This window comes from Hyperolius riggenbachi, chromosome 2 (genome assembly GCF_040937935.1).
Source record: "Hyperolius riggenbachi isolate aHypRig1 chromosome 2, aHypRig1.pri, whole genome shotgun sequence".
NCBI classification, from domain to species: Eukaryota; Metazoa; Chordata; class Amphibia; order Anura; family Hyperoliidae; genus Hyperolius; species Hyperolius riggenbachi.
The window spans coordinates 228,328,306-228,338,984 of record NC_090647.1 but is presented as its reverse complement, the minus strand read 5'-3'; the positions used below and the strand labels follow the sequence as shown (position 1 = coordinate 228,338,984).

Genomic DNA, 10,679 nt, shown 5'->3' with positions numbered 1-10,679 from the left:
CTATAATACAACTCCTGTCCATGCCAAACACAAGTCTGTAAGCAGCCCTCCTGGAGTCCAGGGATTGTCAAAAACTTCTCAACCTTTTTAATACCTTATCTGCACATGCAGTCATTATACTAATGGTGAGAGACCAAACAGATTTTTTCCCACTGACCCTCCAGGCAAGTCTGCTCTGCACCATGCTGTGCCTGGAGCCTTTCTAATCAGCTCTGCTTTTGAGGTGACCTCTGGTATTGTCTGTAGTTAGAAAGCCTCTCTGGGCATCACATCCCAAATCGCTATGCATGCATTTTCCGTTTACAGAGGGCTGTCTGTAAAGCTAGAACATCACACATCAGCTGCTCAGTGCCCTCGCAGCCCACCATCATCAGGACTCCCAGCGCCAGCAGTGGTGCTGCTCACATGACGCATGATGCAAAAACCCGTGAACTGTCACATGACTGTGATGTCATCAGCTGTGTTGTACCACCGCAGGAATTTAACGTCTGCCAGGGGCTCCTGCGCTCGGGGGTCTGTAGCTGCTGCCAGGCCAGCATGTTGAACGCACTGGGCACGGCTGCAAGGTAGGCGAGGACAGCAGGCAGAGCCCAGAAGCAGGCACTGCTGGAGGAGCAGTATTGATGTATTCCTAGCAACGCTTCTGCAGTAAACGTCTGTACAATTATATTTACTGTATTTATGACAAACGTGCCAAAAAACAATGGTTGTTGCTAAATTGTATGTGTTTAGCACTGATAGTCCTATATATTCAGACACTGTATATATGATAATGTGCCAAAAACGATAGTTGATGCTAAATTGTATATGTTTAGCATTGCTTCTTCTGATGTACTGTTCCCTGCACCTAAATAGAGCAGTTTGCAGTTGGTTTCATTTGAGGCCATCCATCCTCATCCTCTCCCTTCCGCAAATTCCTGTAACTATCTTCTTGCCCTGTGTATTGCAGTAGCCAATAGGTAAATAGTAAAGGATGTGAGGTTTTACAGTTACTGGGAAGGGGGAAGATTTCCCCCCAGGGCCGCCTCTCATTCAGTGATTTAGGGCCAGTCCAGTGCCTGATGTAATCAGGTTTATTTTTGTATAATGCAATGGGAACCACTAGGCTTGGCTGGCTGAAGGAAAAAAAAGCACGCGCTAGCATAATTGCAAATGCTCAGCGCTTGTTGAAGTGATTTTTCAGAGCGATTCTAGGCATGTGCCTAGCGATTTTCTAATCATGCCTAGCGATTTTTGGTGTAGCGTTTTTTATTTTGGTACTATTCCGCAACCACTAGGTGGCGCTAAGTAATGTAGAATATAATCCCCCTCGGCCTGCAAAATCCCAGCGGCATTATTTACTATTCCCCCACCAGGACGCCATGGATAGTAGGGAAAGATGTAACTCTGCTACCTGCGAGCGCTGGCGAGGGAGATTACATTCTACATTACTTAGCTCAGTCGCGCCCGGCTAACGGAGTTTTAGCGCCACCAAGTGGTTGCGCCCGGCTAACAGAAAAGAACCTTTATTTTTTGTTACAGTAGAGCTGGAACTCAAACGTTTGGAAAATCGCTCTGTTCTAGCGCTTTTCAGAGCTCTTTTCCACTTTCCTATACTTAACATTGAGGCTGAATTGCCTCGGAGAGGTGCAAAAATGCTGCAGGACCTGCATTTGGGAGAAAATTATATCTCTCTGGTGTGATCCATCCCATACATACATACATACGCCAAGTGCTTTCCAAAGCACTGGAGTTTTTAAAAGTGGAGAAGCGCTCTTGATGTGCACCAGCCCTTATGGCCCATACTCACGGGTTACAATTGTTGCTAGCCGCTAGCACACGGGAGCGTGTGCGCGACAGACCGGCGACAGCTCGTCGCCGGGTCCCTCCGCATACACACTGCGGAAGAGGGGATTACTGGTGCGACGGAAGCTGTCGCCGACGTTCCTCCCCCCCCGCCGGAAGCTCAGTGTGTTGGCTATAGGTTGCTGTCGCTAGTCCGCATACACATGCGGACTAGCGACAGTTGCGGCGGCAACTGTCGCCAGGCTATTGACCGCGCCAATCGCCTGGCGACAGCAGCAACGGTTCGGGGTGCGCGTGCCATACTCACGGGCGACCTATCACCGCAACACGTGCATGCCATGTGGTTGCGGTGACAATTGTAGCCCGTGAGTATGGGCCATTACAGAGCAAATGGATGGGGGTGAAGGGGACATACACAGCATGATGCAGAGCAGACTTGCTTGGAGGGTCAGTGGGAAAAGATCTGTTTGGTCCATCACAATTACATGTGCAGATAAGGTATTGAAAAAGGTTGAAAAGTTTTAGACAGTCCCTAGACTCCAGGGCCCATAAGCAATAATTTTTTTTCACCTGAGTTTTCTCCTAGGAGATAATTTTCATCTCTGAAAACTAAAATTTCAGCATTTTACAACTGAAAAAAGTACCAAAAAGTTGGTGAAGAGGTACTATCAAAATTTTGAGCATTTTCTTGCTTGCTGGTGGTTTAAATAGCATTTTATGACAACGTATGAAAATATCGCCTAGGAGGAAACTCAGGTGAAAAAGTGAATTGCATATGGGCCCAGGAGGGCTGCTTACACACTTGTGTTTGGCATAGACAGGAGTTGTATTAGGGCTGGTTCACACTTGGCGATTCTTCAGCGCTTTGCTGATCGCTAGCGAGTGGTTAGCAATTTCTATCAATGCAGCGTTTCAGGGGCGATTGCGCTGTGATTCTTGTTCTATCAAAAGGGAATCACAAGTGCAAATTGCACTTGAATCGCAAGATTGTTTCAGATCGCGGAGCCGAACACGATCGCGGGCTAGCGAACTAGCCCTTACAGGAAAGGAGCCTCTGTGTGATGAGGGACTGCAAAAATCTCAATAGCTAGCTCTTAGTGTCCTTTTACACTTAATCAGTTGCTCTCAGTTAAAACGGAAAGAAAACTGATTTTCAAAGTAAGTCCCATGTTTTCCTATGGCGCCTTTTACACTTAACACGTTCTAACTGAAATCTTCTTCCCAATGCACTGCTATGGAAAAACCGCGTACCAACGCGCACTAACGCATACCAACACGTATTAACGCACACCAACTGATTAAGTGTAAAAGGGGCCTTAGTGATTTGTGAACCGATTTTGAGAGGGGATTTTTGAATAAATTAGCGTTTTTGCTCAGTCATTCCTGCTGAATCACTCCCCCCAAAAAAATGCTACATGCAGCGCGTTTACGATTTTTAAAAAAAATCACAATGCTGCTGTGGGAACACCCTCATAAGGTAGCATTAGCTGGAGATTTGAAAAGCGCTCAGAAGTACTCTTGATGTGCACCAGCCCTCCCTCATTCACCTTTGTTTCCCTCTTCCCCTAGTGCTGGGTTGTCTGTGTCTTCTTGTCATACAGGAATGCTAAATAAGGCCTCTTGCACACTGCAAGCAAATCAGATTCAGATTCCGCTTTTTAATCAGTTTTTACCTCCGATTCAGATTCAGATTTGCAGTGTGCAAGGGGCAAACTGCAAATCTGAATCTGAATCTGAAGTAAAAACAGATTAAAAAGCGGAATCTGAATCTGAATTCCTTGCAGTGTGCAAGAGGCCTAAATGTGTAATCCTGGTGAGGCAAATATCATCTTCCCTCTCTTTCAGCTTTTCCCCCCTCTCCTTACTGCCTCTCACCTTCTCCACGTACGTGTTTGTACGGCATCCGTGAGTTGGGCGCATGAAGAGCCGGGTGACGGTGTGGTGAACATTTTTGCAACTTTATAACATTTTGCAACCGGTTGCATTAATTTATAGCTATCAGAAAATGCAACCTAACCCTATTCTCATGCAGAATCCTCCTCTGGTGGACAACTAATAACCCCCCCTGGAGGTAACTAAACCCCCTCCTTGATAGCAACTAATAACTGGAGGGAAGTAATTACCCCCCTTGGTGACAACTTATAACCCTCCCGTGATGGCATTTAATAACTCCATTGAAAGAAGAAATAACGGCTTAATCGCAGGACACCGGCGGTTGCAAATAATTACAGGCGAGATGCCCGAGAGAAGCTGCGCATGCTCAGTTATACACAGTCAGCAAGTTGCAAAAAGTAATGGGTTGCTATTTCTTTCATCACATCGGCTCTCCATGCTACCGCTAAACTTCCTAGCAGTGTTGCATACTATTCCCCCTCCGAGTCGTTGCAACTCAGAGGGAGGTGTAACTCGGGGTCCGGTGATCGCCGGAGCTCCGAACTACCCTTACATGCTCTGTGCAACATAACATTGCTGCAGTGAGGTGCCGGGTTTTGGCGCCCTGCGCTGAGTGCCATGTGCTGAAACCACCTGCTTTGCCTGCTCTCTCCTGTTACCCTATACTCTGTCCCCCATCTTACTCTCACAATTTAATCATCCCAATCTTATTAGTAACCCTAACCTAAAGCTGGTGATAATTGTTACTGACAGATTCTGGCCCAGTGCACACCAAAACCGCTAGCAGATCCGCAATACGCTAGCGGTTTTGGGAGCGGATTTTAGAGCGATTCTAGGTATGTTTAGAGAGGTTTTCTAAACATACCTAGCGGTTTTGGGTGCGTTTTTGTGTAGCAGATTACACATATTGTTACAGTAAAAGCTGTTACTGAACAGCTTCTGTAACAAAAATGCCTGGCAAACCGCTCTGAAGTAGCGTTTTTCAGAGCGGTTTGCGCTTTTCCTATACTTTACATTGAGGACGAAACGCTTCCAAAAACCGCAAACGCGCAGCAGGAGGCGCATTTGCGGCTTGGCAAAAACCTCAAACCGCCGGTGTGCACCATCCCATTGCAATACATTAGCTAAGCGTTTTTCCAGGCGGATGCGGCCGGCGGATCGCTCCAAAAAACACTCGGTGTGCACGAGGCCTCTCTCACTATGATCGAATCAGAATGGCTTTTCCACCTGTCATTACGGAGTATGTATGTGGCCTTTAGGGTGTCATACTATAGTGAAGTGAGTGGTGGGCAAGCAGTGATGCATTGCCACTGACCACCAATAAAAAGCAGGTAAGCAAGGCATGGTTGTTGGATGGATGTTGTGGGGGGGAGGGGGGGGGGGTTTGGTGACAACAGTGATGGAAGGAGGTATACCAAAACTTTGGGAATTAACAGTAGTGGAGCAGAGATCATGGTGCCAGGAGGGTGGTCAGTTGTGGGGGGGGGGGGGGGGGGGGGTTGGCCTTGGGGAATTAAAGTGACCATACATCTGTTGACTTGGCCGATCAACCAACTGTTTTGATAATTTTTATCGAATCAGATGAAACTTTTGAGTGGAAATTGGTTAAATGTTTTAATCTGAGATGTTGGGAAATCTCTGGCCAATGTGGTTGAATAGGTACGATAATCACGAATGATAGACACGATGGAAACCCTGGCCGTTGTCCCTCAAAATGTACTTTTCCTGTCACGCTGTCCCTCAAGTGTCCTTGCTGTATTTCCACATTGGCGCCCCATGTAACTATCAGCATAGCCACGTGGGGTGTGTGTGACATCATTTGGGGAGGGGCTGCCATGATAATGGGCTTCTAGTTTGTTTTCCCCCCAAGCCAAAAGGTCCCAGCCCTCTCCTGGTCATAATACAGTTAATTATCCTGGATTCAGCATCAGAAAAGCTTCCCGCGTGTATATATTGCTGTATGATGGTATGCAGCCCTGCCCTCACAGAGATCCTTAGTCTAGGCTGTTTAGCCATGCAGTCGTTTGGGAAGCCAGGCGTTCAAAGTGTAATAATGGTCGCAGTTTTACTTTCTCAACTGAGAATCAATGAGTGAAATCTTATTGGTTGGTGCTGGCTCTGCCCATCAATGAGTGAAATCTTATTGGGTGGTGGTGGCTCTGCCCACTTTTTCTAACCCTGAAACGGTCACCCAATGACCAACTGTGTGAACTTTGGGGCTCTTGGCATCAATAATGTAAGAATGAGAGCAGTTTGAATCTCTCAATTGAAAACAATAGGTGAAATTTGATTAGCTGTTGAACCCGTGCATGTTTTCAAAATTTGACTGCCCACCAGCGACCAACTATGCAAAGTATTTGGACTCTGACATTAATACTTACTCTCAGCATTTTAAATAATCCCACTGAGTCGAAATTCAAAGCTATGAAAGTGACGGCAGTTAGAAAATTCAAACTGTCACTTTCACCTGTCATAAGGCAGTTTAGCTCCTGCTGATGAGGCAGATGAGATGGTCAAGAGGGTTAGGCCCTGTTTCCACTACACGCAGATTCTGGATGCAGAAAACCTGACTCCGATAAATTTCTATGGGCCCGTTTCCGCTAAACGTGATTTTTCTGATGCAGATTTCCCATAGGCATTAATTGGAGTCAGTTTTCTACAGAATCCGCGTGTAGTGGAAATAGGTCCTTAATGTCACTGCTAGTTAAAATCGGTTCAAGTATGACCTAGGACATGGGAGGCAGGCACAGCCTCTGAGCCGCAGGGAGATTGAGTCAACCCTCTAGTGGGGAGCAGAGGGCTCCACACAACACCGCAGTATTTTTGTTTTTATGTCACTGTAGTTTTTAGACAAAGCTTCGGCTTATTGGACTAACATGGTTAAGGACATCTGGGGTTTTATGTTTTTATATGTTTATGGTTTTACAATAAACTTTAAAAAAGGATAATGCACCATTTGAGCATTTTTTGCATGATTTCCATGGAGCACCAGCTGTTCACCGCCCAGTCTCTAAGCCACCATTGACTAGAAATGCTTTGGATTTGAACATGAGCAATATCTGACCTGTGACATAGCTCCCAACTGTCCCTCTTTGGGAATCCAATCACTCTGTGCCTCTTTCTCCATCATGTTTCCCCTCTTTCAGGACTGATGTACAGTTCTACGTAAATATATGTATTTTTTTAACTGAAAAAATGTTTAATTGACTCTAAACTGTATTCCCATCCTTCAAATTGATATATTTCATATTTTCTACTGTGAATATAAAGGAAAATGAACAAGAATGGAAAGTACCAGTGTGGTTTGAACTCTAAAAACAACATTTCTTATGAAATCTTTATGGTATGCATGACTAGGGATGTGTGGTGTGGCTTAAGTACCCCTCTTATCTCAAAAAGTTGGAAGGTTTGCTGTGAGACCTTACTATCTGGTGTCTGACACTGAGTGGGGTGAGGTGATGGCATCTATGTGGAACTGGATTTACAGATCTGAAGCAATACAAGTGAAGTTTATCTGTTCTGTTTCATTAGTTGGATGTGGAAGAGTAATCCACTTTTAACTGGCTGCTGTATTGGAGGAATTACTAATCCTAAGCACCAATAGCAACCGCAGCAATGGCTAGCTCGCACAAACAGGACTACGCTATCTGAGGGCCGGTGCACACCAAAAACCGCTAGCAGATCCGCAAAATGCTAGCAGATTTTGAAACGCTTTTTTTTTATTTTTCTATGGCGTTTTGCTAGCGTTTTGCGGATTGCTGCTGCGGTTGTCAGTATAGTAGATTTCATATATTGTTACAGTAAAGCTGTTACTGAACAGCTTCTGTAACAAACGCCAGCAAAACCGCTCTGAACAGGCGTTTTTCAGAGCGGTTTGCGTTTTTCCTATACTTAACATTGAGGCAGAAACGCATCCGAAATCCAAAAAATGCCTCACCTCAGCATTTTTCGTTTCTGCAAAACGCCTCCCGCTCTGGTGTGCACCACCCCATTGAGATACATTGACCAAGCGGATCCGCAGCCGCAAGCGGCTGCAGAAACGCTGAAAAAGCCGCTCGGTGTGCACCAGCCCTATGCACGGGTGGTCACGATAAGCACAACCTACCAAAACGTGCTAAAACTGACAAGCTAAAACACAGGATAACAACACTTAGGCCTGGTGCACACCAGAGGAGTTTTTCTGAGCGTTTTGAGTTTTTAAATCTGCTGCTAATGTTATCCTATGTGTCTGTGCACACTGGAGCAATGAAGTTTTGTTAAAAAAAAACCATAGCATTACATTGGGAAGAGCTTTTGAAACCTCTAAAAGCTCTTCCCAATGTAATGCTATGGGGTTTTTTACAAAACCTCATTGCTCCAGTGTGCACAGACACATAGGATAACATTAGCAGCAAATTTAAAAACTCAAAACGCTCAGAAAAACTCCTCTGGTGTGCACCAGGCCTCTGAGTACATATAGATCAGCGGCACTGATATATCACCGTAGCACGAGTACAAGGAAAATAACAAACGCTGACTAGAATATGTATATATTGGCAATGAACTAATATATAACATATGCAAGGGAGACTAGCTAGATCTGGTGCAATACAGTGAACTAACCTAGGCAATACAAACAATACAAAATATCTCTGCACTAGAAAGGAGTACGCATATATGTCCCCGTGGGAAAATATATAAGCGTAGCTCCACAAGATAACTGCTCTAGAAAGTATCAAGGCAAGGAAATATAATTCACAGTATCAAAGGACCCAGTAACAGTTTAAACAGAGCTGAAATTATGTTGGGCGGAGCATGCTTGCAGGAAGCAACCCTTTATACTGAGGTCATTCAATGAGAGCAGACATGCAAATTTCCACACAGGTGAATGGTAATCAGTCACAAGCTGACAGCCGGAAAAGGCAGACAAAATTATGTAACATGCATGAAAGTAACTGCAACTCAGCAGCAACAGATAATGACCTAGTGCACACCAGAGCGGTTCGGCTGCGGTTTGCGATCCGCTTGCGGGTGCGGATCCGCAAGGGTAATGTATTTCAATGGGCTGGTGCACACCAGAGCGGGAGGCGTTTTGCAGAAACGCATACTCCCGGGCTGCTGCAGATTTTGGATTGCGGATGCGTTTCTGCCTCAATGTTAAGTATAGGAAAAACGCAAACCGATCTGAAAAACGGCACTTCAGAGCGGTTTGCCAGGCGTTTTTTGTTACAGTAGCTGTTCAGTAATAGCTTTACTGTAACAATACATGAAATCTACTACACCAAAAACGCTTCACAAAACCGCAAAATGCTAGCTGAAACGCTACAGAAAATTAAGAAAAAGCGTTTCAAAATCTGCTAGCATTTTGCAGATCTGCTAGCGGTTTTTGGTGTGCACCAGGCCAATGTTTGGATTCATAACTGCATCCCAAGCTGCCATGAACTGCAGAGCGGTTGCAGATGGAATCAACATTCAGGCCCCATTCACACTTGCAAAACGCTAGCGCTTTTGCTAGCGTCTTGCTCTGGGGTTTTTTGGCGATTAACGCCATTCACACTTGGGGCGATTTCCCGGCGATCACGATAAGCGCTTCTATAGCACTAAACTCGATCGCCGGGAAATCGCCTGAAAATTGTGCAGGATACAAATTTTTTTGGGGGGGGCAATTTGCGTTAATCGCCGGCGATTAACGCAAATCTCCCAAGTGAGAACAAGCCCATAGGTTATTATTGCACTAGCACTTTAAAAGGCGCTAGCGCTTGAGCGTTTTGCCGAAATCGCCGGCAAAACGTTATAGTGTGAATGGGGCCTAAGTGTGAGTGCAACCCCTATGCAAGCGAATGCATAAAAAGCAATCAGAATTGCTCGACTGCAGTACAACTACAGCCCGCAGCAGATGCTACAGAAGAGATCATGACAGTGTGTATTCTTTTACTGCTTCCAGAGACTGCTCCACAGCAGAACACCCTCTGCTGCCGTTCGCCGGCTCCCGATCACATGACCCGCATGGGGTTCAGGGACCAAGGGGCAGGGTTGCCACCTATTATACATTATACATGCCTTGTGGCTAGTTAGATTCAGTTTAGGCACTGATTATGTGAGTAACCCCAGAACCTGTATTACTTAGATGTGTCAGTATTTAAAGGGATGAGGTTGCAATCCTGCCAAGGGAACCCCATGTTATCATTTTTGCAGGGAGACCCTATTAAGTCTAGTTACTCCCCTGATCCTAAGCGCACAATTTTTTGCATAAATGTAAATCTGAGTGAGGTAAGCATTGACTAAATTCTTTATAAAAGGATATTGTGAAAATAAGTTTTATTCATTAAGTTATAAATTGTAAAGTTCCTTGTTTTTAAGTAGATGCATTGAGTTCTGTATGCAGCTGGATCTTGCAGACTATAAAGCTATTTTCCATGTGTGACAGTGCAGTCTGTCAGCCCCACCCTGCATTACCTTCCAGCCCTAAGAATGGGGTTAATTATTACTGTTTGAGAGGTCAACTGAGCTAATAACCCTGCAAACACACAGAAGGTAGACGCCACCACATGTTTTAGAAGAATTACCACTGTAAGTTAAGTTACACATTTAAAAAAATATATATTTGCTGCTCTAACAGGAGTGTAAAAGAGTCATAGGTGAGAGACCTTAATGCACTTTAGTGTGTACACCCCAGTACACACTAAAGTGCATTAAGCAGAATAAATTGCGGAAAGTCATAAGCAAGGGGAGTAGGGTGTAATGCACTGCATGTAATGTATTGCATTCTGCTCTACTTATCATGCCATAAGACCTCGTTCAGACTATCAAATGCAGGTGGTCGTGAGATTAGAATGCAATGCACGCCATCAGTGCTACACTTTGCTGAAAAATGCATGCAGCAGTGCTCATGTAGTCTGAACATCAGACAGTGTAGTATATGCACGCCTGGTGTTCTTGCATGTCGCACACCATACAGGTTACTGAAATGGGCATCGCAACGCATATAGGGCTTGATTCACTAAACCGTGATAACTCAAATA

At 45.0% G+C, this 10,679-nt stretch overlaps 1 protein-coding gene across 2 annotated transcripts in view; it reads left to right on the top strand.

Moving 5' to 3' along the window:
• The first annotated feature begins 432 nt into the window (after positions 1-432).
• CHST10 (carbohydrate sulfotransferase 10) overlaps positions 433-10,679 on the top strand; it is a 67,282-nt gene continuing 57,035 nt past the window's right edge. Inside the window, exon 1 of one of the 2 annotated variants that reach the window (XM_068268272.1) lies at positions 433-566. The gene's annotated coding sequence lies outside the window, so the exon portion shown is untranslated. The other variant, XM_068268273.1, reaches the window with a different exon arrangement.